This window comes from Gracilinanus agilis, chromosome 6 (genome assembly GCF_016433145.1).
Source record: "Gracilinanus agilis isolate LMUSP501 chromosome 6, AgileGrace, whole genome shotgun sequence".
Classification (NCBI taxonomy): domain Eukaryota; kingdom Metazoa; phylum Chordata; class Mammalia; order Didelphimorphia; family Didelphidae; genus Gracilinanus; species Gracilinanus agilis.
This window is the reverse complement of record NC_058135.1, coordinates 22,643,115-22,667,502: the sequence shown is the minus strand read 5'-3', so window position 1 is coordinate 22,667,502 and position 24,388 is coordinate 22,643,115.

The window sequence follows — 24,388 nt, the reverse complement described above, 5'->3', positions numbered from 1 at the left end:
TCTATTTTCACTTTACCTTTGAGTTCCAAGTGATTGGGACAGTTTTCTTTTATGATTTTAAAAAATACAATGCTTAAACTTTTTTTTTTTGTCATGACTTTCAAGTAATCCAATGATTCTCAAATTACCTCTCTTTGATAGATTTTCTAGGTCAGTTATATTTGATGAGATTATAATATAACATTATATTATATGTATAAATATTATAATCTTTATTTTTAGTTTTTTTGATTCAGTTTTAATATTTCTTGTTGGTCACGTAGAGTCATTAGCTTCTACTTGGTTCATTCTAATTTTGGGTGACTTTGTTGCTTGAGCAAGTTTTTATACCTCTTTTGCCAAGTTATTAATTCCTTTTCCAATTCTTCCTTAGCTCTTATTTCTTTTCCATTTTTCCCTCATGCTTCATTTATTAAAAAATTCTTTTTATTTTAACTTTTGCTTCATAGCTTAAAGGAATTCTAGTTGAACTAATTGACTTTATGCCCATATCATGTTTTTCTTTGAGGCATTGCTTGCCGATATTTTGGAATTATTCTGTTCTTCTATGTTTAAGTCTTGAGCTTTCTTGTCATCATCATAACTTTTTAATAACTTTTTTATATCTTTTTTTTCTTTGCTCATTCTTCCAGCCAACTTTTGACTTGATGTAAGAGGTAGGTGGTAGCCTCTGACACACTACTAGAGGGAAGGTCTGGGTTCATCTTATTCTTTTTTTGAGGTTTTGAATATTCTTTTCTTTTTAATTTTAAGTATTTTCCCATGGTTATATGATTCATGTACTTTCAAACCTCCACTTTTCACCTCCCCCCTCATTGAGCCAACAAGCAATTCCACTGGATTATACATATATTATCACTCAATACCTATTTCTTTATTAATCCTTTTTGTAATAATCTTTTAAAAACCAAAACCTCACATCCAATGCCCATATAAACAAGTGAAAAATCAAATGTTTTCCTCCTGCATTTCTATTCCTATAGTTCTTTCTCTCGATGTGGATAGCATTCCTTAGGTTTTGAATATTCTTGAATATTGTGTTATATTTTTAGTAGAGGTTGTAGACCTGTAAATTTTCAGTGCTGAAATGGGCTGCTCTGAGGCCATCTTTTTGTTGCCCCTAGTCTGAATCTCTATAAGTTCCTGACCTGTGTCTGAACGGTAGAATTGTGGACTTGTTTTTTGGTTTTAGTAGACTGCTGCTGGAATTAGTCACTATCAGCCAGCTGGAAAACTTTGATGATCCAGTAGGTTTCTTTGGCCTCTAGTTATCTTCTATAAAGCTTCAGACACTGTTATGTCTATTCTTCCTGCTTTTACATGAAGGAGCCTGGCAATGGCCATGATCTTGTGTTCCAAGGGTCATGAGAATAATCTCAAAAAGGTCTTGGAGTGGAGTCCATGCAACCAAGTTTTAGAGACAGTCAATCTAGAATCAAATCCCTGAAGAATGACCTCTGGAACTTTGGAACCCAGCCAAGGGATAGCTGAGTTATGTACTTATTCAACAGGGTCTGCTGAATTTAGACTTGAACTTGTTGAGATCATTGATGTAGAAATTATCTGAAGTTTGAAGCTATTTCCAAAGACTGAGATGTATAGGAGAGAGTGTGCCAGCCATGCATTGAGGGAAATATTTGTCACTTCTGTTCTTGCTATAACTTTGAAGTAAATATGCCTTTGTAAAAACTTTTTTTAAGAAAGAAAAGAAGCAAGAGAAGACACCAACGAAACAAAACAGAACTCAAACCAATATCCAAACTAACAGATAAAATCACCTCTAATTATCCTGTTTTTATTTGGGTATTTTTTTCATAATTTAGAGGATTGTATATTTGTCTTTTTTCCAATTTATTTAGAATATTTTCCATGGTGTTATATAGAGATGGATGCGAAGGCACCTAGCTGAACTGGCTCTCTTGCTAGATAGTCTATATATCTAATCACTAAGTAATTGTTGTATTGTTATTGATAAGGATTAATCCTAATAAACAGGCTAACTCTTGAATAAAAACCATGATGGCTTTGCCACAATGGCCACTCAGGTGAACCCCCAAGTCAAGAGCAGTAAGCAGTGAGTCTGCTCACCTCAACCCCCACAAAGCAACTGACAACCCTTTTCAACTGCCCCCTCACCCAAAGTTCTCCAGGGGGGTTCCCTGGAATTCTGGGTGAGGCTGTCCCTGTATTTTTGCAGGGATTCCATGCATCCATCTCTACATAACAATGGTTACATGATTCATGATTTTTCTCACCCCTCTCCCCCTCCCTGAGCTGACAAGCAATTCCACTGGATTTTACATATAACATTGTCCAAAGCCCATTTCCATTTTATTCATATTTGCAATAATCTTTTAACACCAAAACCCCAATCATATCCCCATCATACCATGTGATCAATCAGATGTTTTTCCTTTGCATTTCTGCTCCCACAGTTCTTACTCTGGATGTGGATAGCATTCTTTCTCATAAGTCTCTCAAAATTGTCCTGGGTCATTGCATTGCTGCTAGTAGAAAAGTCTCTTACATTTGATTGTGTCACAATAGATCAGTTTCTTTGTACAATATTCTCCTGGTTCTGCTCCTTTCACTCTGCATCAATTCCTGGAGGTCTTTCCAGTTCACATAGAAAAAGGATTGCATATTTCTCCTCAGGCTGTTATAACCTCTCAAAAGGTATGTAAGACCAAAGTAAAGGTTATGCTTTATTTTTATCCTAACTATTTTCTATGTTGAAGCACCTTCTTTCACCTCTTACTCTGGGAACTGCAACCCAGTTAGCACTACCATTGTTTCTGAAAATAGCAGATCAATTGACCATCTTATTTTAACTTATCAGGTGTGAAGATGGGATTAACTCTCCCCTATTGATTCTTTAGATTTTAGCCACCAGGAAGGTATACACCCCCACTTAAGGATTAAAGGGGGGGAGATCTATGACCCATGTGTACTAGTGAGTGACAAATCAAAAACAACAGTAAAATTAAAGCTGCCATTTGTCTGCATAAAAGTAAAAGGTATACACAGGAAATGATGCAAAAGACTGTCTTTTAAATATGATGGTAACTTCCTGTGAGTAAATTTTTCTCCTTTGAACTTAGCCTTGGAGCAGCTCAGGCTTGAGACCTCAGACTACTTCCCTTTTGACTGCCACGTGGGGGTGTGAGAAGGCTGACTTCCTTTCCTTGGCTTTTCTGGAGGCACTAACTTCCAGAGAGGCCCCTCATTTTGGAGGAGGTCTTATGGCTAGAAGCCTTGTTTAATTAACTTCTGGGCCCCACTTTGCTGGGGCCTCTGGATCCCTGCCTGGTTCAATCTTTGGACTAGGCTGGAGTAATTATCTCTCTCTCTCTGTCTCTCTCTCTGTCTCATTTTCCTTGCTTTCACTCTTTTCTATTTGTAAATAAATTACCATAAAAGTCATTCTGACTTGAGTCATTCAATTGGAATTAAGTAATTAATTCCTGGCAACCAAACTCTTAAAATATTCAGTCCAACCACAATTTTTACCCCTTACACAGAACAAAACACTCTTTCCTGTTTACTTCTCTATGTTTCCCCCCATTAGAATGTAAGCTCTTTATGGTCAGATTGCTTTTATATTTGTATTCCCAGTGATAAATCAGATTTTAGCACATAGCTAGCATGTAAAATAGATTTTTTTCTTTAACTCATAGCTTTGGGGGAGAAGAATTCATTCCCTCAGAGGCCTTTATGAATTTTGGCATTCTGTAGTTATTTGTGGTATAGTTGATAGAATGGTTGGCCTGATCTTTCTGAGTTCAAATATGACTTCAGATATTAGCTGTGGGACCCTGGTCAAGAGAGCTCAATTAATCAATCATCACCACCCCTACTCAATAAAGTCCAGAGGCTTCTTATTGCCTCCAGGATCAAATACAAAATGTTCTATTTGGTATTCAAAGCCCTTCATAACCTATTTACCTCTTACAATTCCAACTTTCTTACATTTTACTTCCCAATAAGAACTCTTCAGTTCAGTACCACAAGCCTCCTGGTTGCCCCAGGAACAAGATACATCTTTCAGGTCCAGTTGTTCTCTCTGGCTGGCTCTTATGGCTGGAACACTCTCCTCTGTTTCAAATACGAACCTCTCTGGCAGCAAAAATCCACCTTCTACAGGAAGCTTTCCTTCTGTTAATTATTTCTTATGTATCTTTGCTTTGTATTTATTTGCTTGCATGTTATCTCCCCCATTAGATTGTAAGCTTTTAAGGTTGAAACTATCTTTTGCCTCTTTTTATATCTTCAGCACTTAGCACAATGCCTAGCACATCGTAGGCACTTAATAAATGTTTATTGATTGAATAAGAATTTATTAAGTATCTACAATGTGCTAAGCTAAACATGCTAAATTGTTTGGATTGACTTATTATCATTGTGCTCACTAGCATGTAACAAGAAAACTCATCATTACAGAAATTGTATCAGCTTTGGTATTCATACCTTATCAGTACTCTTAGTTGCCTCCAATTGAGGACTAGAGGGTAGAGCAAAAGCAAGAAACTAAAAAAACTTCTCAAGGCCCCATTTAAAGGAGATGAAGAGCTCTGCAAACTCTTCATTTCTTTTCTTTTTTTTTTTTTAATTTTCTATTTTAAACCCTTAACTTTTGCGTATTGGCTCCTTGGTGGAAGAGTGTTAAGGGTGGGTAATGGGGGACAAGTGACTTGCTCAGGGTCACACAGTTGAGAAGTGTCTGAGGCCGGATTTGAACCTAGGACCTCCCGTCTCTAGGCCTGACTTTCAATCCACTGAGCTCCCCAGCTGCCCCCAAACTCTTCATTTCTTACCAGCTGCACTGCTTAGATCTGACTCCACTCTCATCATGTCCTTCCTCTTATCTTCTCCCATTCTCCTTACCTTCCTTCTTTTTTTTTTAGCTTCCTTTGGTGTGTTGGCTTCCCTAGTAGATTATAAATTCCTCAAGAGTGGGGACTGTCTTTTTATTAAGAGAGTGCCTGTTACACAGTAAGCACTTAAAAAAATATTTGTATCAAGGCTACAAATGCAATAGATGAAACAATCCCTCTTTGAGAGGAGGATTCTAATGGAAGCCTAGAGAAAGCTTGAGAGTTTCTAAAACACTAGTTACTTAAGGGAAATAGCTGAAGCTCAGTCCTCCAATGGATTTGATAAGTGGAGGAGAAGAGTTCATTTCCTTGGAGGCATTTATGAATTTGGGCTTTCTGTAAATATTTGCAATCTATCATACCTTTTAATTAGGGCTGCCAGGTGGCATAGTCTAGTGCTTAGCTTAGGAGTCAGGAAGATTTATCTTCCCAAGTTCAAATCTGGCCTCAGACACTAGCTGTGTGACCCATGGCAACTCACTTAACTCTGTTTGCCTCAGTTTCCTCATCTATAAAATGAGCTAGGAAGGAAATGGCAAACCACTCTAGTAGAATTGCAAAAAAAATCCCAAGGAAATCAAATCACTTGCCTTCATTAAAAAGCTAAATTGCCACGTAGCCTACCTACATGTTCAGTCCAAAACAATGTGTGGAAGAAAATGGATTTTATCCTCAATAAGAAAATAATTACCTGAGATGAAAAAATACTACCTTCCTTTGCAAAGAACCAGAATAATGCTATTTTAAAACAGAAAGCCACTAAATTCTGTGTTAGGCAGGATAAAGTCGGAGAATTATGGAATGTGGGAGGAAAGGATGCTCCAGGATAACATGCTGGAAATGGATCAAACAACATGTGATTATTTATCTGCCCCCAAAATATCAGCTCAGCAAATGTCTAAGCATTTTTTTCAGTATTGTCTGATGTCATCAAAATTGAATAGCAGTTTATATAGATTTAAAATTTATTAAGTTCTTTTTTTTACAACATTCTGAGTTAATAGATAGTGCAAATACTGGAGAAGCAGAAACTTTCACAGCCATCTCCATACCATGATACTTTCATTCTTGTCTTTAGTCCAATTTTCAGATTGGATCTGTGGTGTGGGAGAGGGACTCAAGAGAATGTGAGGGTATTACTGTTTTATTTTATTTTATTTTTAACATTTATTAGTATTTATTTTTTTGAAAAATTAACATGGTTACATAATTCATGCTCTTACTTTCCCCTTCACCCCCCACTCTCCCCCCACCCATGGCCAACGCGCATTTCCACTGGTTGTAACATGTGTCATCAATCAAGACCTATTTCCAAATTGTTGATAGTTGCATTGGTGTGGTAGTTTCGAGTCTACATCCCCAATCATGTCCACCTCAACCTATGCGTTCAAGCAGTTGTTTTTCTTCTGTTTCCACTCCTGCAGTTCTTCCTCTGAATGTGGGTAGCGTTCTTTTCCATAAATCCCTCAGAATTGTCCCGGATCGTTGCATTACTGCTGGTACAGAAGTCCATTACATTCGATTTTACCATAGTATATCAGTCTCTGTGTATAATGTTCTTCTGGCTCTGCTCCTTTCACTCTGCATCAATTCCTGGAGTTCTTTCCAGTTCACATGGAATTCCTCCAGTTTATTATTCCTTTAAGCACAATAGTATTCCATCACCAGCATATACCACAATTTGTTCAGCCATTCCCCAATTGAAGGGCATAAGAGGGTGTTACTGTTTGACAACTATAAATTGTATTTCCTTTTCAGGAGAAGTAAAAAAATCAAAGCATAGCACTATGAATCTTTGGGAGCCCAAATAGAGCTCTTTGGGAATGAGTAGAATATTTATATAAACACAGATCGACATGTCCTTTATGTGTTGTTTTTTTAAAATTTCCTACTTGGTGAAATAAAGGTTGTCCTCTATTTCTCAAGATTAGTTACTTTGAATGCTTGTTTGAGATACAGAGACCCTATTTTCCATATCAGTAGGGTGGAGACCTACCCATTAGATATACACAAACTCTTGTACTTTTCCTAGAATAAATTCTACATGGGATTAATAGAAGCTAAAGAAGTAATGATTTTACTTGAGTCCACCCCCAAGATTGAGCCTGGACTGTAAACTCAGAATTTGGACATCTCAGGCACAGGTTACTATAGATTAACAGAATGCTGAAATATCTTCTTGGCACAAGTTTCTTCTCCATTATTAGACAAGACAACTAAAAGTTAGGAAACTTCAAAAGTTAGAAAATGTCAAATAGCTTTGTAAACAAGTTGAGAATATTCAGGACAAATTTCTTTTTTTTTTAATTAAAAATATTTTTAAGAATATTTTCCATGGTTCTATGATTCATTTTTATAGAATTAGAAAAAATTATAACAAAATTCATCTGGAAAACAAAAGGCCAAGAATATCAAGGGAACTAATGAAAAAATGGGAAGTAGTATCAGGTCTTAAACTGTACTACAAACTGTGCTTAAACTGTACCTATAAACCAGTGATCATCAAAATAATATAGTACTGACTAAGAGACAGAAGGGAGGATCAATGGAATAGATTTGGGGTAAATGACCTTAGCAAGTTAGTGTACAATAAACCTAGAGATCCCAGGTTTTGGGACAAGAACCCACTATTTGACAAAAACTTCGAAGAAAATTAGAAATCAATATGGGAGAAATTGGGTGTAGATCAGTATCTTATATCCTATACCAAGATAAATTCAAATTGTGTAAATGTCTTAAATATAAAGAGTGAAATCATAAATAAATCAGATGAAGATAAAATACCTGTCAGATCTATGGGAAAGGCCTTCCTAATTTCCCAAATATATAAGGAACTAAGTCAAATGTACAAGAAATCAAGCCATTCCCCAATTGACAAATCGTCAAAGGATATGAATAGGTAGTTTTCAGATAAAGGAATCAAAACTATCAATAAACACATGAAAAAGTGTTCTAAATCCCTTCTGATTAGAGAAATGCAAATCAAAACAACTCTGAGGTACCACCTCACACCTAGGAGATTGGCCAGTATAACACAAAGGAAAACAATAAATGTTGGAGGGGATGCAGCAAAATTGGATACCTACACTGCTGCTGGAGTTGTCCAATCATACTAGAGAGCAATTTGGAATTCTGTCCAAAGGACTTTATTTTTTTTTTTTAACACAATTTTAGTATTTATTTTTTAGAAAAGTTAACATGGTTACATAATTCATGCTCTTACTTTCCCCTTCACCCCCTGAGCTCCCCCCTCCAAAGGACTTTAAAAGAATGCAAACCCTTTGATCCAGCAACACCACTACTAGATTTGTACCCCAGGGAGATAATAATGAAAAACCTTTGTACAAAAATATTCATTGCCATGTTCTTTGTGATGACAAAAATTTGGAAAATGAGGGGGGTGGCTCTTGATTGGAGAATAGCTGAACAAATTGTGGTGTCTGATGGTGATGGAATACTATTGTACAATAAGGAATAATAAATGATGAAATGAGCAGAACCAACAGAACATTGTACACAGAAAGTGAAACATTATGGAACAATCAACTGTAATGAACTTTGCTACTAATAGCAAAGCAATGATGGGGGACAATCCCAAGGTACTTATGAGAAAGAATGCTATCCACATGGAGAGAAAGAACTGTGGGAGCAGGAAAAAAAAATGATTTATCACTTGTTTATATAGGTATAGGATATGGTTTTGTTTTTTAAAAGATAAATCTATCACAAAAATAAATAATAAATAAATAATATAGGAAACAGGTGGGAGTGGGGAGGGTAAAGGGTAGGGAAAGAATATAAACGATGTCAATGGTTCTCTCCCTCCCCTTTTGTCCTGGATCATTGCAACGCTGCTAGTAGCAAAGTTGATTACATTTGATCATTCTACTTTCTGTGTACAATGTTCTCCTGATTCTGCTCATTTCACTCCACATCAGGGCATGGAGGTCCTTCTAGTTGGTATTTAAATAAAGCAGTTCTTCATTCTTTTTAGCACAATAGTATCCCGTCACTATCATAAATTTGTTCTTACAGCGAGGGACATCCCCTCATTTTCCAATTTTTTTGCCACCACAAGGAGAACAGCTATAAATATTTTTGTACAAACATTTTTAAAAAGTTCTTTGGGGTACAAACCCAGTAGTGGTATAGCTGATCAAAGACATGCAATCTTTTAAACCCCTTTGGGCATAATTCCACATTGTCAGGGCAAATTTCTAAAACAACTTTTAATTTTCTCATCTGCCACAAGCATGTCACAACATAACTGACCACTGGGCTAATTGCTATGTGAGATGAATTAATTTTTGCTTTCTGTGTAACTTGGGGAGGGGGGGGGAAGGACCAACAATGATACCATTTATTCTATTATGCCTATAAATTGTGAAAGCCAAAAACCTTTTCAATATTACTGTTTCAACATTGCTTCCATTTTCTATCTCTAAAATTCTTTTTAAAATTGTCAGAATACAAAAGTGAATCTAGAACCCTTTGCCTAAATATTTATACAAAATGTTTACCAAATTATATTACATTTTTTGGAATGATTTCAATGAGGAGTAAGTACATACTTAATCTTTTAAAAATTAATTTTTATTAAGAAATTTTTTTCCGTGTTTACATGATTCATTTTCTTCCCTTCATCCTCCCAGAGCTGACAAGCAATTCCACTGGGTTGTACATATGTTATCACTTGATACTTATTTCCATATTATTCATTTTTGTTATAGAGCAATCTTTTAAAGCCAAAACCCAAACCACATACCCATATATACATGTGATAAGTGATGTAATGTTTTTCTTTTGCATTTCTACTCCCACAATTCTTTCTCTCAATGTGGTTAGTGTTCTTTCCCATAAGTCCTTCAGGAGTGTCCTGGCTTGTTGCATTGCTACTAGTAGCAAAGTCCATTTCCACAATGTTTTATTTTCTGTGTACAATCTTCTCCTGATTCTTCTCATTTCACTCTGCATCAGTTCTTGGAGGTTCTCCCAGTTCATATAATTACTTAATCCTGCTGTAAGTAAAAATGTCTGTGACTTAATGGTCCTGCTGTGTATTTTGAAATGTAGGTCTGTAGTAAATTCAGTGCAATTTATATGTCTTCTAAGTTTAAGTTTTCAGAAATTATTGCTCAGAACAATATACCTTTGTCCCCTTTGAAACCTTTTGTTCCCAACACTTTACTTCTTTTGAAATATGTATGTAATGTCAAGGTTCATATATAGAGCCATAACTATAAAAACAATCTGCAGGATTCCAAAGTGATTTTCCTGAAGTGACTCTGTGACAATCAACTCTTAAATTTTTCTCCATAATTAATATAAGGATTTGTTTTGCTGGAAGTTTTCTTCCTATTTATTATTCAATTAATTTTATTAATTTCTTCTAATAATTTCCTAAAATCCTAGTTTTATTTGATTTGTCCTCTATATTTTATGATTATTGTTAGTGGGTTGGGAATGACCAAAAAAAAAACCTTGTAAAGACAGAATATCTTGCATTCAAATTTGTTTTACTTATTTACAAAAATTCTTACTTTCTGTCTTAGAATCAAGACTGTGTATTCATTCTACAGCAAAAGAGTGGTAAAGAGTAGGCAATGGAGGTTAAGTGACTTGCCCAGGATGGCAAAGCTAGGAAGTATCTGAGGCTAGATTTGAATCTAGAACCTACAGTCTCTAGGTCTGGGTCTCAATCCATCGAGCCACCAAGCCACCTAGTTGCCCCCTCAACTTTATTTTTAAAAATACCAAATCAAGAGTTTTGAGTACTCAGACAGAATTTTATTGGCATTTCTTTGCCAATTCTGAACAAGTTTTATTTTTATACTTGCAAGTACCAATTTTAATTTTATCAACTGATGATAAAAATCACAGATTCATATACATTTAAAATTTTCCCTCCTTAATAAATGAAAACAACAGGGAATTGTTTATGTCTCTATCTTTTGTGACTGTGTACAGGTAAGGTAATGCAGGAACTAAATGTCCACTAGATGCCACACTTCCTTTGCAGAGTAAAGCAGTCTTTACTTTGAGAGGCAGCCAAGGCAATGGCATCCAGAAACTGTCAAAGGCCTTCCTGGCTGCTTCTTTCCCTTTATTTGCTTTGCCACCCCCAACTCCAAACAAAACAGTTCCATCCCAAACCTTATATCCTATCAAGATTCTGTTATATTAATCAGGATCCTCAAGGAACCTTTGTAAACCTCCCACTGAAAGCCTTTCTTTGCTTAGGCATTAGAAGCAGTTATTTGCTGGCTTTTTAAGAAGAAATTAAAGCTATGAAAATGCCTCTTTATCTTTGGCAAGTAAGGATACCTACTTCCTTCTTCAAAAGTCTACTTCAAGTCCACAAATATTTTTTAGGTGCCCACTATGTGCCAAACACTGTGCTAAGTTTATTGATTTGATTTGTTTCTTGTTCTTCCTTATCTATATGACTTGTCCTACTTATTAACTTTTCTATTTTTAACTCATAAGAAGTATCTTTGATAATCCTTGCTTTACAGTATAATTTAAGGCCTGAAAGAAGGCAGCTGGGTGACACCTTGTACACAGAATGCTGGGCCTGGAGTCAGAAAGCCTTCTCTTCCTGAGTTTAAATCTGGCAATTACAGTTACAGTTACAAGCTGTTTGCCTCAGTTTTCTCTCTTGTAAAATGTGCTGGAGAAGGAAGTGGCAAGCCACTCCAGTGTCATTGCCAAGAAAACCAAATGGGGTCACAAAAAGTCAGATAAGACTGAAACAACTGAACAATAATAACAAAAGCCCTGGAGGAGCTTATGTCTATTATTTTTTTCAGTGTTTCCTTTGTGATTCTACAATCAATTCTGTTTTTATTTTGTCTAATTATATATAGTATCCCTTTGGTAGTTGAACTAGTATTGCACTAAATCTGTCAATTAATTTTGGAAATATCATTCTTAACTTATTGGCATGACTTAGTCATGAGCATTAATTATTCCTTCATTGATTTAGTCATTCTTTGTATCATTAAGGAGCATTTTATAATTGTGTCTCTATAGTTAAGTGTGCCTCCTAGATAGGTTATGAGTTTTTTAGTCATTTTGAATAGGGTTTCCTTTCTATTATTTCTTCCTGGATTTCATTATTGTTATATGCAAATGCTATTTTTTTGTGGATTTGTTTTTTGCATATTGTTTGTCAGAACTACTCAGGGTTTATGCATCAATGTCATGCTTCTCTAATGGAATGTTTTCTCCAAATTCACAATGAATAACCAAAAGGAAAATTGTGCTTCTATTCAGTCTCCAACCTTTAAAAGGCAGTGAATCTTGATACCTGATATTTATATCACATCTTCCCATTACAAAAGACTTTCTTTTTCTTTTTAAAAACCCTTTCCATCTTAGAATCAATATCGTGTATTGGTTCCAAGGCAAAAGAGTGGTAAGGGTTAGGCAATGGGAGGGTTAAGTGATTTTCCCAGGGTCACACAGCCAGGAAGTATCTGAGGCTAGATTTGAACCCATTCTTGACTCTCAATCCATTAAGTCACCCAATTGCTCCCCTACAAAATACTTAAAAAAACCAAACGATATCTACTTGTATTGGTATTCTTAACACAGTGCTTGCACATAATACACACTTGATAAATGCTTGATTTGACTCATTTAACCCTCCAAGTGACTCTGTGGGGACAGGTGATGCAAATGCCAGGGCAAATATATATTTCAGATGAAGAAACTGAGGCGTAGTTTAAGTGATTATTCAAGATCACCCAGTTAATATTTGGCAGAGTCAAGACTCAATCCCAGGTCTTAAAAGGACAGTATATCTTTCCTTCACCCTTGGACCTTATAGTTGATATTGTCTTAAATAAGCATATTAAAGAACAAGATTCCCAAATGGTATGCATCCTTCCTTTAAAAAAATCACATTGATGCCTTCAGTGTAGTAATCATTTAATTAACATAATTTAATTTGTTGTATTTTATTTTCATTTTATAGATTTTTAAGAACTAAAAAGGCACATCTTTTAGTTATCCTTAATTCCATCATTCCTAGATCCCTAGAAGGGATCATGGCATAGCAAGCAAAGGATGACAAGCAGTTAAAATGAGTCCTATACTATGTTCTAAGACATGCCTAGCTGAACTACTGGGACTGTGACTATTTAGTTGCATTCAGAGTATTCAATGAACCAATGAATTATTGAGCCAGAGTGCACACAGAGAGAATTGAAGATCAGTGTTATAGGATAGAAAAAAACCCCCCAGCAAAAATATACATTAACCATCTGATAGCATGGTGCCATTCACCTTTCTCTATACAGATTGCCCCATGAAGAATTCTTATTTATAAAAATTATAGCTTTATTATAATGTGCCTCAGTTTCTGGCAAAACCTGGTGAAGAATTGGCTACAATCTCAATAAGATATGTGTGGTAAGTCTGTTTTCTCCTTATTTGATCTGGCATTGAGCCAGCATGGCTGAAGACCAGAAAAATTAGTGATTTGGCTATTTGTTCTGTGTAACTTCATTTCTAAGTCAATGCTTAAAATATAACAACTGACAACTCCTAAGGACCAAAATAGAGCTTTAAGATTAAATTTTAAATAGTGTCTCATATATTAGGATTAGTGCCTCAGGTATATAACAAAATACTCACAATGAGGGAGCAGTTACTTGTCACTGGCAAGACTGCAGAACAAAAAGTTGCTAGCTCCGGCCCTTTTCTGTCTTGCTAAGTAAAGCTAAATGTATTTTGTATGGATCCAGGTAACAATCAGGGTTATAATGGGAATTGAAAGGAGTTTTTGTACTCTAATTCAAAAAACTAAGCCAGAAAAAAAAAAAAAAGCAATTCAAAAGACAAACTAAAAGCATAGGTTTTTTTCTAGGTCTGGATCTGAAACGCTAAAGAATTGAACTAGCCCTTGGGGCTAGAAGCTAAAATATCTGAAATTCTACATGCTCCATAATGATTGAAATTCAAGGAAGTACCAGAAATTAACAGTGGACACTCAGACTCAGGTAGTGGTAGTCTAGCAGAGAAAGTAGACCAGCAGATGGTTAAAAAAATATGCTGTGAAATTGTAATAAATGCTTCCTTTTTTATTATAGCACTTTAAAATTTTTTTTAGATTGTATGCCAATTCAAATTTTTAATATTTATTTTCTGATATTTTGCAATTCATGTTCTCTCTCTCTTGTATCCTTTCCCCCTTCCCAAGGAGGCAGGTAATATGATATAGGTTGTACATACATTATATAATACATATTTCCATGTTTATCATGTGAAAGAAGACACATGTTGCTAGACTACTAGAGAAAAATTTATGGAAGAAATAAAGAATGGTATGTTCTAGTTTGCATTTTTGGACTCTGTTCCTTCTATGGTGGTGAATATACTTTCTTCTGTCATGAGTCTCTTGGTGTTGTTCTATATCTTTGCCTTGTTGATAATAGTTTAGCCATTCGTAGTTGATCATCAAAATTATTATTGTTACTATGTATAATGCTCTCCTTGTCCTCATTTCAATACTTACTTATTTTAATCAATTGATTTTATGGTTTGCTCTTATAAATCATATTGGAATTTAGTAGGACATGGGATGTACCTAGCTTCCCTATTTCTGCAGAGCAAAGTTCCTATGAAAATAAACTAATGGACCAAGTTCCTATTTTATTTTATTTTATTTTATTTTATTTTATTTTATTGTTTTTAAAACCCTTCCTTCCATCTTTGAATCAATACTGTGTATTGGTTCTAAGGCAGAAGAGTGGTAAGGGCTAGGCAATGGAGTCAAGGGACTTGGCCAGGGTCACACAGCTAGGAAGTGTCTGAGACCAGAATTGAACCCAGGACCTCCCATCTTTTGGCCTGGTTCTCAATCCACTCAGCCACTCAGCTGCCCTCTCTAAGTTCCTCTTTCAGATTGATCCTAACCATCCTCCTTGTATGACACAGAATTCCACTTGTTTTAACTTTTATAATTATATAACCAATTAGAATAGGAGTGTGTACAATTTGATGATTGTCACACCCTGATATACCCTGGACACACTCAGTAGCTCAGTATGGCAAATGGACCTACTTCCTTATTCCTGCTACACTTCTCTATCTCTGTAAATTCTACAAAAACATATCAATATTATAAATATATAATAATTTCATGAATATGTATTTTGACTAATTTCCATTTAGAGATTATAAGAATGTTCTGTATTCTGCCAAAAATATCCTTAACTACTAAGGAAACTTGGATCCCTTTTATTGGCAACTGCTAGCCTTGCTAATAAATTGATCTTGCTCAGAACTCTGTGTGTCAGTTTCTCTTCATTACAGATTTTTATCAGGAAAGTACAGCAGCAGAGAAAATGATTTGTAGTTAATGATATCATCTGACCAAGAGATGACACTATGGGAAAGTAAGCAAAAGCAATGGATGTAGAGGGATGGTCCAATAAGTTACCCTGGACATTTGCATTCTCATATCACATATATTCTTTTTTTTTTTTTTTTTTTTTTTTTTAACACTTTCTATCTTAGGAAAAAAACTCTGGGACAGAAGAGCAAGGGTTAAGAAAATGGGGTTAATTTGCCTAGGGTCACACAGGTAGGAAATGTCTTGAGTCTAGTTTTGAACCCAGGTCTTTTGTATCCATTGTGCCATCTACATATATTCTTTAGGCTTTCTCTCTCCTACTGCTAGAGTGATAATGTAAGAAAAAGTCTGCTCCTATGTTTGTGGAGGAAAATTTCCTTGTTATTCATTTTCCCATGCTATTAAGATATCTCCTACTTTGAATAAGAGTGCTCTCAGTTTATTTTGGTATAAGAAAGAAGGATGGGGAGGCTAATGGCTGTGGCTCTGAGTGGATACTAATCATCCCCTTGAACCTGGGATAGCTTTCAGGGATCCCAGAAGATGAGGGATTCCTAAACTAGAAATTAAGATGCAAAGGAATTTAGGAACTAGAAAAGATTGAGGTAATGTTTACTACCTCATTCTAAAATAGGTGATCATTTTAGCTGATTCAATTAAATAGCATTACTTCAGCAGGTGAATTTTGTGTTCAATATTATTAAGAACCAGTAATACATTTTTTATTGGTAATTTTATACATTTATGTTTATACATCTAACAAGTGGGCAAGTTACAAAAAATTGAACAAAGGAAACCTAGCAGAAATTTAAGGGCAAAAACCTACTTTATAGTTTCTTTTACCTCTTTATCCTAAGTCCATTCTTTCTGAACTAAGAACAAAAAGAGTGAACTGGACCAATCCTGGTCTTAAGAGTACATGCATACACAATAATGACCAAAATATTCTAATAGGATACGATATTTTGTTTCTTTTTCACATCTTTCCTTATAGACATTTTAGCATTATTTAGTATGTATTTAATGTTACTTTGCTAAAATGCTGTTGTTTATAGTAATATTTTTTTTTGGTTGAGCCAAAGGTAAGTAGTACAAACTTGCTATTTAGATTTCCCACCCATCAGTTTTTGTTAAAGTAATATTGGACATATAGTCTTGTTACCATAATCTCCTTGTCAACAAAATTTATTAAGCACTATACTAGGTATTGTGGGGAATGACAAAGAAAATAGGCATAGCTCCTTCCTCAAAGATTTTCTGTTATGAAGTGAGAGACCAATAAGCAAATGAGTATAAAAGAATATTTGCTAGGTTCTCATAGAGAATCCCTCATTTTTCAGTGGTATGGACATCTGAGAATTACTTGTACTTTGTTTAAAGCTTCACCTTTTTTATATATTTGGAAAATAATCTTCCAATAGCTAACCAAGATATAATACATTAAAATTATTTAAAATCTGTCTTTGTCTTTATGTCTATCTGTCTCTCTAGTTATAAAATAGATAGAAAAAAGTGGTTTCGGGATGGGTTAAAATATTTTAGTGTGGTCCTGACAAGAAAACTGGAGATGAATTGAAAAAGAATAATTAATTTAGAATATTTTTCCATGGTTATATGATTCATATTCTTTCCCTTCCCTCCTTCTCCCCCCCCCCACTAGCTAAAAGTAATTTCATTGGGTTAAGAAAACAGGAGATTTCTTCAAGTTTCATAAATCTATGAGAGCTATAGCCATTAATATAATGTAATATTTGAATCATGATAAAAATATTTTGAAGGAATTAATTTTAGCATCTATTGCTATTCTGTTGTTAGATTGCTGGGCCTAAAAAGACTTCCCCAAAGGTCAGAGGAGCTGGTAAATGCTAAAAGCAGAAGGCCCTTTCATTTGGTAGGTTTCCAGGAAGGCCCCAAAGGGAAGACCAAATGACTAAATTGGAGTCTCTTAGAGCAAGATATAGAGGCAACAAGGAGAGGGTCTTAGTGCTATTCACTGACTCATATTGGGGTTGGAACTGGCACTTTCAAACTAAGGCAATCTACTAACTCCTGTTTATTGGGGTGGGAACTGAAATGTCTAAAAAGCAAGACTGGGAAAAGGCTGGAAAGGACATTTCTTGGGTTAAATGCAGCAACTGATCTTGCTCAGTCCCAGAGTCATAAGTTGCCTGAGGGCAAATCATTTCGCTCTCTGCCCCCAGTAGCCACCCTTCCCATGGACTTTTGGTTATAAGGTAAAACGACTAATATCTTGAGACTGTCTCCCAAATATATTTAAACCCTGTTCCCCCTGTGTCTTGTGGTGATCTGTGCCGCAAGGAACCCCAGATTATAATCTTGCTTTGATTAAAGAACCTTTATTATTACTACTTTGGTAGTTTTGCTTTTTTATTCAGGTTAACAGCTAGATGTCACCAGGAAGTCTTTCCTATAATAGTTTTGAGGTCATCGAGGGAAGAGGGAATTTATACCAACGTCTTATAAGTGGTTGTGTCTTACGCTTAATGCATGGTTACATCAAGCTTTCTAGGACACTTGGGTCCATGCTTCAGAGCAAGCCAGGCAGCTCAGAGGACAGCCCAGAGCACTTGGTCAGAGCCGACTGGCTATTTTATAGTGTTGGGAAGAGTTCTTTTAAGCTCCGATTGGCTCACCAACTCTGAAGTCATGTCAGCCAAAGAAAGAGGTTGCTAGGAAGGAGGAGGAATAGTTATGGCAGGCAGCTTGTTAGGCAGGGAAAGATTAGGTCAGAAAAGCAAGAGGGTTTTTTGGATCACAAAACAGCCTAAGTAGGAGGAGGACAGGTTTCTGGTAATAAAGGACCTAAGCTCTGTTTTTTGTTTTTTTTTTTAAACCCTCACCTTCCGTCTTAGAGTCAATACTGTGTATTGGCTCTAAGGCAGAAGAGTGGTAAGGGCTAGCAATGGGGGTCAAGTGACTTGCCCAGGGTCACACAGCTGGGAAGTGTCTGAGGCCAGATTTGAACCTAGGACCTCCCATCTCTAGGCCTGACTCTCATTCCACTGAGCTACCCAGCCGCTCCCCTAAGCTCTGTTTTTAACTGCCACTGAAAACCTCTATGACATACTGTAAATCATTCAACCTTTGCTACTTTTACTTCTTATGAATTCCATCTTGTTAGATTTGAGAATATGAGTGTTTGCTTAGTTCATATACAAAGCCTGTTCCTTATTAAAATTCTATCAGCGACACATGTTAAAACCAGTGGAAATGTGTGTCGGCTGGGGGTGGGGCGGTGTTGGAGTGGGTAGAGGGGAGAATAAGAATGTGAATCATGTAACCATGGAAAAATTTTCTAAAAAATAAAAAATTCAAAGGCGTAAAAAAAATTAAATAAATTCAAGCAAATCTTGAAAAAAATGTTTACTGATGATGTTGGCTCTATAAATATGTATTCTCTTGAACAAGTTCTCTTAAATAATTGGAAGGTTATTCATTGCTCATGGTTTAGTAATGCTAATATAATAAAAATTACTACTTCATAAAAAAAATTCTATCAGTGTTCTATTATGTGGTTTTATAGAACTTTAGACACGGATTAGGGTTTAGGGATCACCTGGTCTTAGTGGTATAAGTGTACAAATGAAATAAATTTGAATCAGAGCTGCCAACTTGAAAAAAATGAAGTGCCAAAGCAATTATGATAAAATGATCTTTTAATCATGGTCAAAACATTGCAATCTGGGCTCCCTCATAGCACCACACATCATGATACTGGGGGGCTACATCTAAAATCTGCAATGTTTAAGTTGTAAGGTGAGAAAACATCTGTGGGGAGGAGCATGAGCAATGGTCAAATGATTCATATGTCCTCGTTATTGCTATTTATTGAAACATTTGAAGCAGCTTTGAATGGTTTCACTTGCAAATAATACAATTACCAATATATCCTGAAGACACTTTAAGTCAATCAATGCAATATAACCAATTTTTTGTTCCCACCCAACTGTGTAGTGATTTGATAAAGCTATGGGAATATGTGGGGAACTTCTGTGCTGGCTGGGAGAGTTAACCCAGTTAATTCCCAATGCCTCAGGTCTTGCCTCTGATCTTGAGCTTAAAAAGGCTTGTGGGAAGATGACAAGGAGCCATCACATAATTGTGGGAAAGGCCATAATGACCTGGAATGAAGTGGGATTAAGGTAGATTATTCTTGAGGATTATTTGTTAAAGATCAGAACAAAGGAGCTGAAGCATACCAATGGAAGCAGATATGAGTAAGGACAGTATGTTTGTATGTTGGCAAAGGGACAAGTCTTGGGTCTGATAATAAAAACTACTTCTCTCCTTTCTCTTCCGGTAGGAATGAGGGAGAGGGATGTCCCATTTACTGCTTGACCATTTACTTTCTGCTTACTTTGTCTTTGTAGGCGTTTTGCGTGGAAACCCCTCCCTTGTCAATTTTTAAAATTTTTATCTTTAAATTTTAATTAATTAATATAGAATATTTTTTCGTGGTTACATGATTCATGTTCTTTTCCTGTTCTCCCATCTCCCTCCCATAGCCAACGAGCAATTCCACTGGGTTTTACAAGTATCATCGATCAAGACATTTCTATATTATTAATATTTGTACTAGGGTGATCGTTTAAAGCAGTGATTCCCAAAGTGGGCGCTACCGCTCCCTGGTGGGTGCTGCAGTGATCCAGGGAGTGGTGATGGCCACAGGTGCATTTATCTTTCCTATTAATTGCTATTAAAATAAAAAAAAATTAATTTCCAGGGGGCTAAGTACTATTTTTTCTGGAAAGGGGGCGGTAGGCCAAAAAAGTTTGGGAACTACTGGTTTAGAGTCTGCATCCCCAATCATATTGCTCCATGTGATGGAGCAGTTGTTTTTCTTCTGTGTTTCTGCTTCCACAGTTCTTTCTCTGGATGTGGATAGCGTTCTTTCTTGTAAGTCCCTCAGAATTGTCCTGGATCATTGCATTGCTGCTAGTAGAGAAGTCCATGACATTCAATTGTGCCACAGTGTATCCGTCTCTGTGTACAATGTTCTTCTGGTTCTGCTTCTTTCACTCCGCATCACTTCCTGGAGGTTGTTCCAGTTCACATGGAATTCCTCTAGTTCATTATTATTTTTAGTACAATAGTATTCCATCACCAGCATAAACCACAATTTGTTTAGCCATTCCTCAAATGATGGACACCCCCCCCCCCATTTTCTAATTTTTTTGCTAATACAAAGAGCACAGCCACAAATATTTTTGTACAAGTCTTTTTCCTTATTATCTCTTTGGGACATAAACCCTGCAGTGGTATGGCTGGATCAAAGGGCAGGCATTCTTTTAGAGCTCTTTGGGCATAGTTCCAAATTGCCATCCAGAATGGTTGGATCAGTTCACAGCTCCACCAGCAATGTATTAATGTCCCAATTTTGCCACATCCCCTCCAACATTTATTACTCTCACCTGCTATCATGTTAGCCAATCTGCTAGGTGTGAAGCAATACCTCAGAATTGTTTTGATTTGCATTTCTCTAATTATAAGAGATTTAGAATACTTTTTCATGTGCTTATTGATATTTTTGATTTCTTTATCTGAAAATTGCCTATTCGTGTTCTTGCCTATTTATCAATTGGGAAATGACTTGATTTTTTGTATAATTAATTTAGCTCCTTATAAATTTGAGTAATTAAACCTTTTTCAGAGGTTTTTGTTATAAAGATTATCTTCCAATTTGTTGCTTCCTTTCTAATTTTGATTGCATTGACTTTGTACAGAACCTTTTTAATTTAATATAGTCAAAATTATTCATTTTATGTTTTGTAATATTCTCTATCTCTTGCTTGGTCTTAAAATCTTTCCTTTCCCATAGATCTGACAGGTATACTATTCTATGTTCACTTAATTTACTTATAGTTTCCTTCTTTATATTTAAGTCATTCACCCATTCTGAATTTACCTTGGTATAGGGTATGAGATGTTGATCTAAACCTATTCTCTTCCATACTGTTTTCAATTTTCCCAGCAGTTTTTGTCAAATAGTGGGTCTTTATCCCCAAAGCTGGGATCTTTGGGTTTATCATACCCCCTCTTGCTGAGGTCATTTACCCCAAATCTATTCCACAGATAAGATGTCTCTTAGTCAGAACCATATTGTTTTGATGACCACTGATTTATAGTACAGTTTAAGATATGGTGCTGCTAGGCCACCTTCCTTCACATGTTTTTCCATTATTTCCCTTGATATTTTTGATCTTTATTTTCTTCCAAATGAACTTTGTTGTAATTTTGTCTAATTTGGTAAAAAGTTTCTTGGTAGTTTGATAGGTATGGCACTGAATAAGTAAATTATTTTGGGTAGGATTGTCATTTTTATTATGTTAGCTCGTCCTACCCAAGAGCAATTAATCCAATTGTTTAGATTTGGTTTTAATTGTGTGGAAAGTATTTTGTAGTTGTGTTCATATAATTCCTGTGTTTGTTGTGGCAAATAGATTCCTAAATATTTTATATTATCTGGGTGATTTTAAATGGAATTTCTCTTTCTAACTCTTGCTGCTAAGATGTGTTGGAAATAAATACATACATACATACACACACACACACACACACACACACACACACACACACACATATATATATATATATATATATATAAATGCTGATGATTTATGTGGGTTTATTTTGTATCCTGCAACTTTACTAAAGTTATTTCCACTAGTCTGTTAGTTGATTTTCTGGGGTTCTTTAAGTATACCATCATACTGTCTGCAAAGAGTGATAGTTTAGTTTTCTTGTTGCCTACTTTAATCCCTTCCATTTCTTTTTCTTATTTAATTGCTATTGTTAGTCTTTTTAGAACAATATTAAATAATAGAGGTGATAATGGACATCCTTGCTTCACTCCTGATCTTATATGGAAGGCTTCTAACTTGTCTCCATTGCAGATGATACTTGCTGATGATTTTAAATATATACTGCTTATTATTTTTAGGAAAGGCCCTTCTATTCCTATAGTTTCTAGGGTTTTCAATAGGAATGAGTGTTGTATTTTGTCAAAGGCTTTTTCTGCATCTATTGAGATAATCATGTGATTTCTGTTGGTTTGCTTGTTGATATGGTCAATTATGTGGATGGTTTTCCTAATATTAAATCATCCTTGCATTCCTGGTATAAATCCCACCTGATCATAGTGAATAATCCATAGTGCCCACCAGAACTCTGGAGAGGGGGCAGTTGAGGACAGTTGGAGACCTGAGTATAAAAGGCCAGGTCACCCTTCTTGCAAGGACACTTTGATCATATTCCCTTTGGGTTCAAGGATTGGTTCACTCATCTCTGACCTCCAGGGGCTGAGTGTTACATTACTCTCTACAATGAATGAAACTCTCTACATTCAAGGAGCTTATACTCTAACAAGAGAAACAAGGATACACACACACACACACACACACACACACACACACACACACGCATATAATACACATACATATATCTATATCTATTTTTAGAGAGAGAAAGAAAAATATAGCAACTAAATACAATATCTATGAACTAATTATATACAAAGGAGTTGGGAGTGAGGGCACTAACTTAAAGGTTGAAAAAAAAGGTGTCATGTAGAAGATGGAAGTCAGACTGCATCTTGAAAGAAGAGAAAGATCCTCTAAAGCAGTGATTCCCTAAGTGGGCAATACTGCTCCTTGGTGGGTGCTGCAGTGGTCCAGGGTTGCGGTAATGGCCACAGGTGCTTTTATCTTTCCTATTAATTGCTATTAAAACTTTAAAAAAATTAATTTCCAGGGGGTTAAGTACTATTTTTTCTGGAAAGGGGGCAGTAGGTCAAAAAAGTTTAGGAACCACTGCTCTAAGGTAAAGGTGAGTAGGAAGTGTATTCCAGGTATGGAGGAGGGCCAATGTGAGGAGCAGAAAAGTCCTGTTTGGTTGGATCATAGAGTAATGTCCAATGAAAATGGAAAGATAGATTTAGGCAGGGTTGTTAATGGATCTAAAAATTAAACAGAGGAGTTTATGTTTGATCTTAGACAAAGCCACAGTAGCTTGTTGGGTAAGCGGATCACATGAACAGAAAAGATCAGTTGGGCAGTGGTCTGTATGATGGAACAGGATACCATCTCAAAGAGATTTCAAGTAGGGAGATCAATTAGGAGGCCAATGTAAAAATCTAACCAGAAGCTGATGAGGGACCAAAATAAAGTACTATCTGTGTATATACAGAATAAGGGGTCTAATTCCAAAGATACTGTGGAGTAAAAACACAAAGATTTGGTAAATGATTATATATGAGAGGTAAAGGAGAATGAGGAGTGATGTGAAGGTTAATAACATGGTAGACAGCAAGAATGGCGGCATTGCAAAAATGGAGAAGTTTGGAAAAGGAGTAGGATTTAAGGTAAAGAAAATGAGTTCTTCTAAAAATGATCTTTGGTAACTATAGGAAAAGCAGTTTTAGGTGAGTAATGAGATCAGAAGCCAGATTGAAAAGGACTGAAATGAAGGAAGATTAAGTTTGATCTGGAGAGTTTGTTTCTTAAGGAAAAGAAATAATTAGTGGACATAATATTATCCTTAATATCTGAGTAAACTCATGATATTTCTGGTCTGTTCCTAAAAATGAGATTTTTTTGGAAAATTTTTTAAATTTTAAAGGGACTTTTACTTGTCTAAGTTATTTCTAAAGGATTATTATTTATTTTTTAATTTTAATTTTGAATATTTTCCCATAGTTACATGTTTCATGTTCTTTCCCTCTCCCTCCAACCCCTCCAACCCCCAATAGCCAATGCACAATTCCCCTGGGTTTTACATGTATCGTTGATTAAGACCTAATTCCATATTATTGATAGTTGGACTAGAGTTATCATTTAGTGTCTACATCCCCAATAATATTCCCATCAGCCCATGTGTTCAAGCAGTTGTTTTTCTAAAGGATTATTTTTTGCTTTTTGTGCTTTTGTTTTCAAAGCTGCAGTATTTTTCCAAGTCAAATATTTATTCTTACAAATAAATAGCAAATATTATTATAAACATGCATGTTTAGATAGTCATACTGTAAGCATGTTAACATACTTTGAGTGATTTTTCTTTTTTTTTTCTCATTGATTTGACTTTTTGGCCTGTTTTTTGTCATTAATTAGCCATAATTTATATCTCTTTTGGAAGTTAA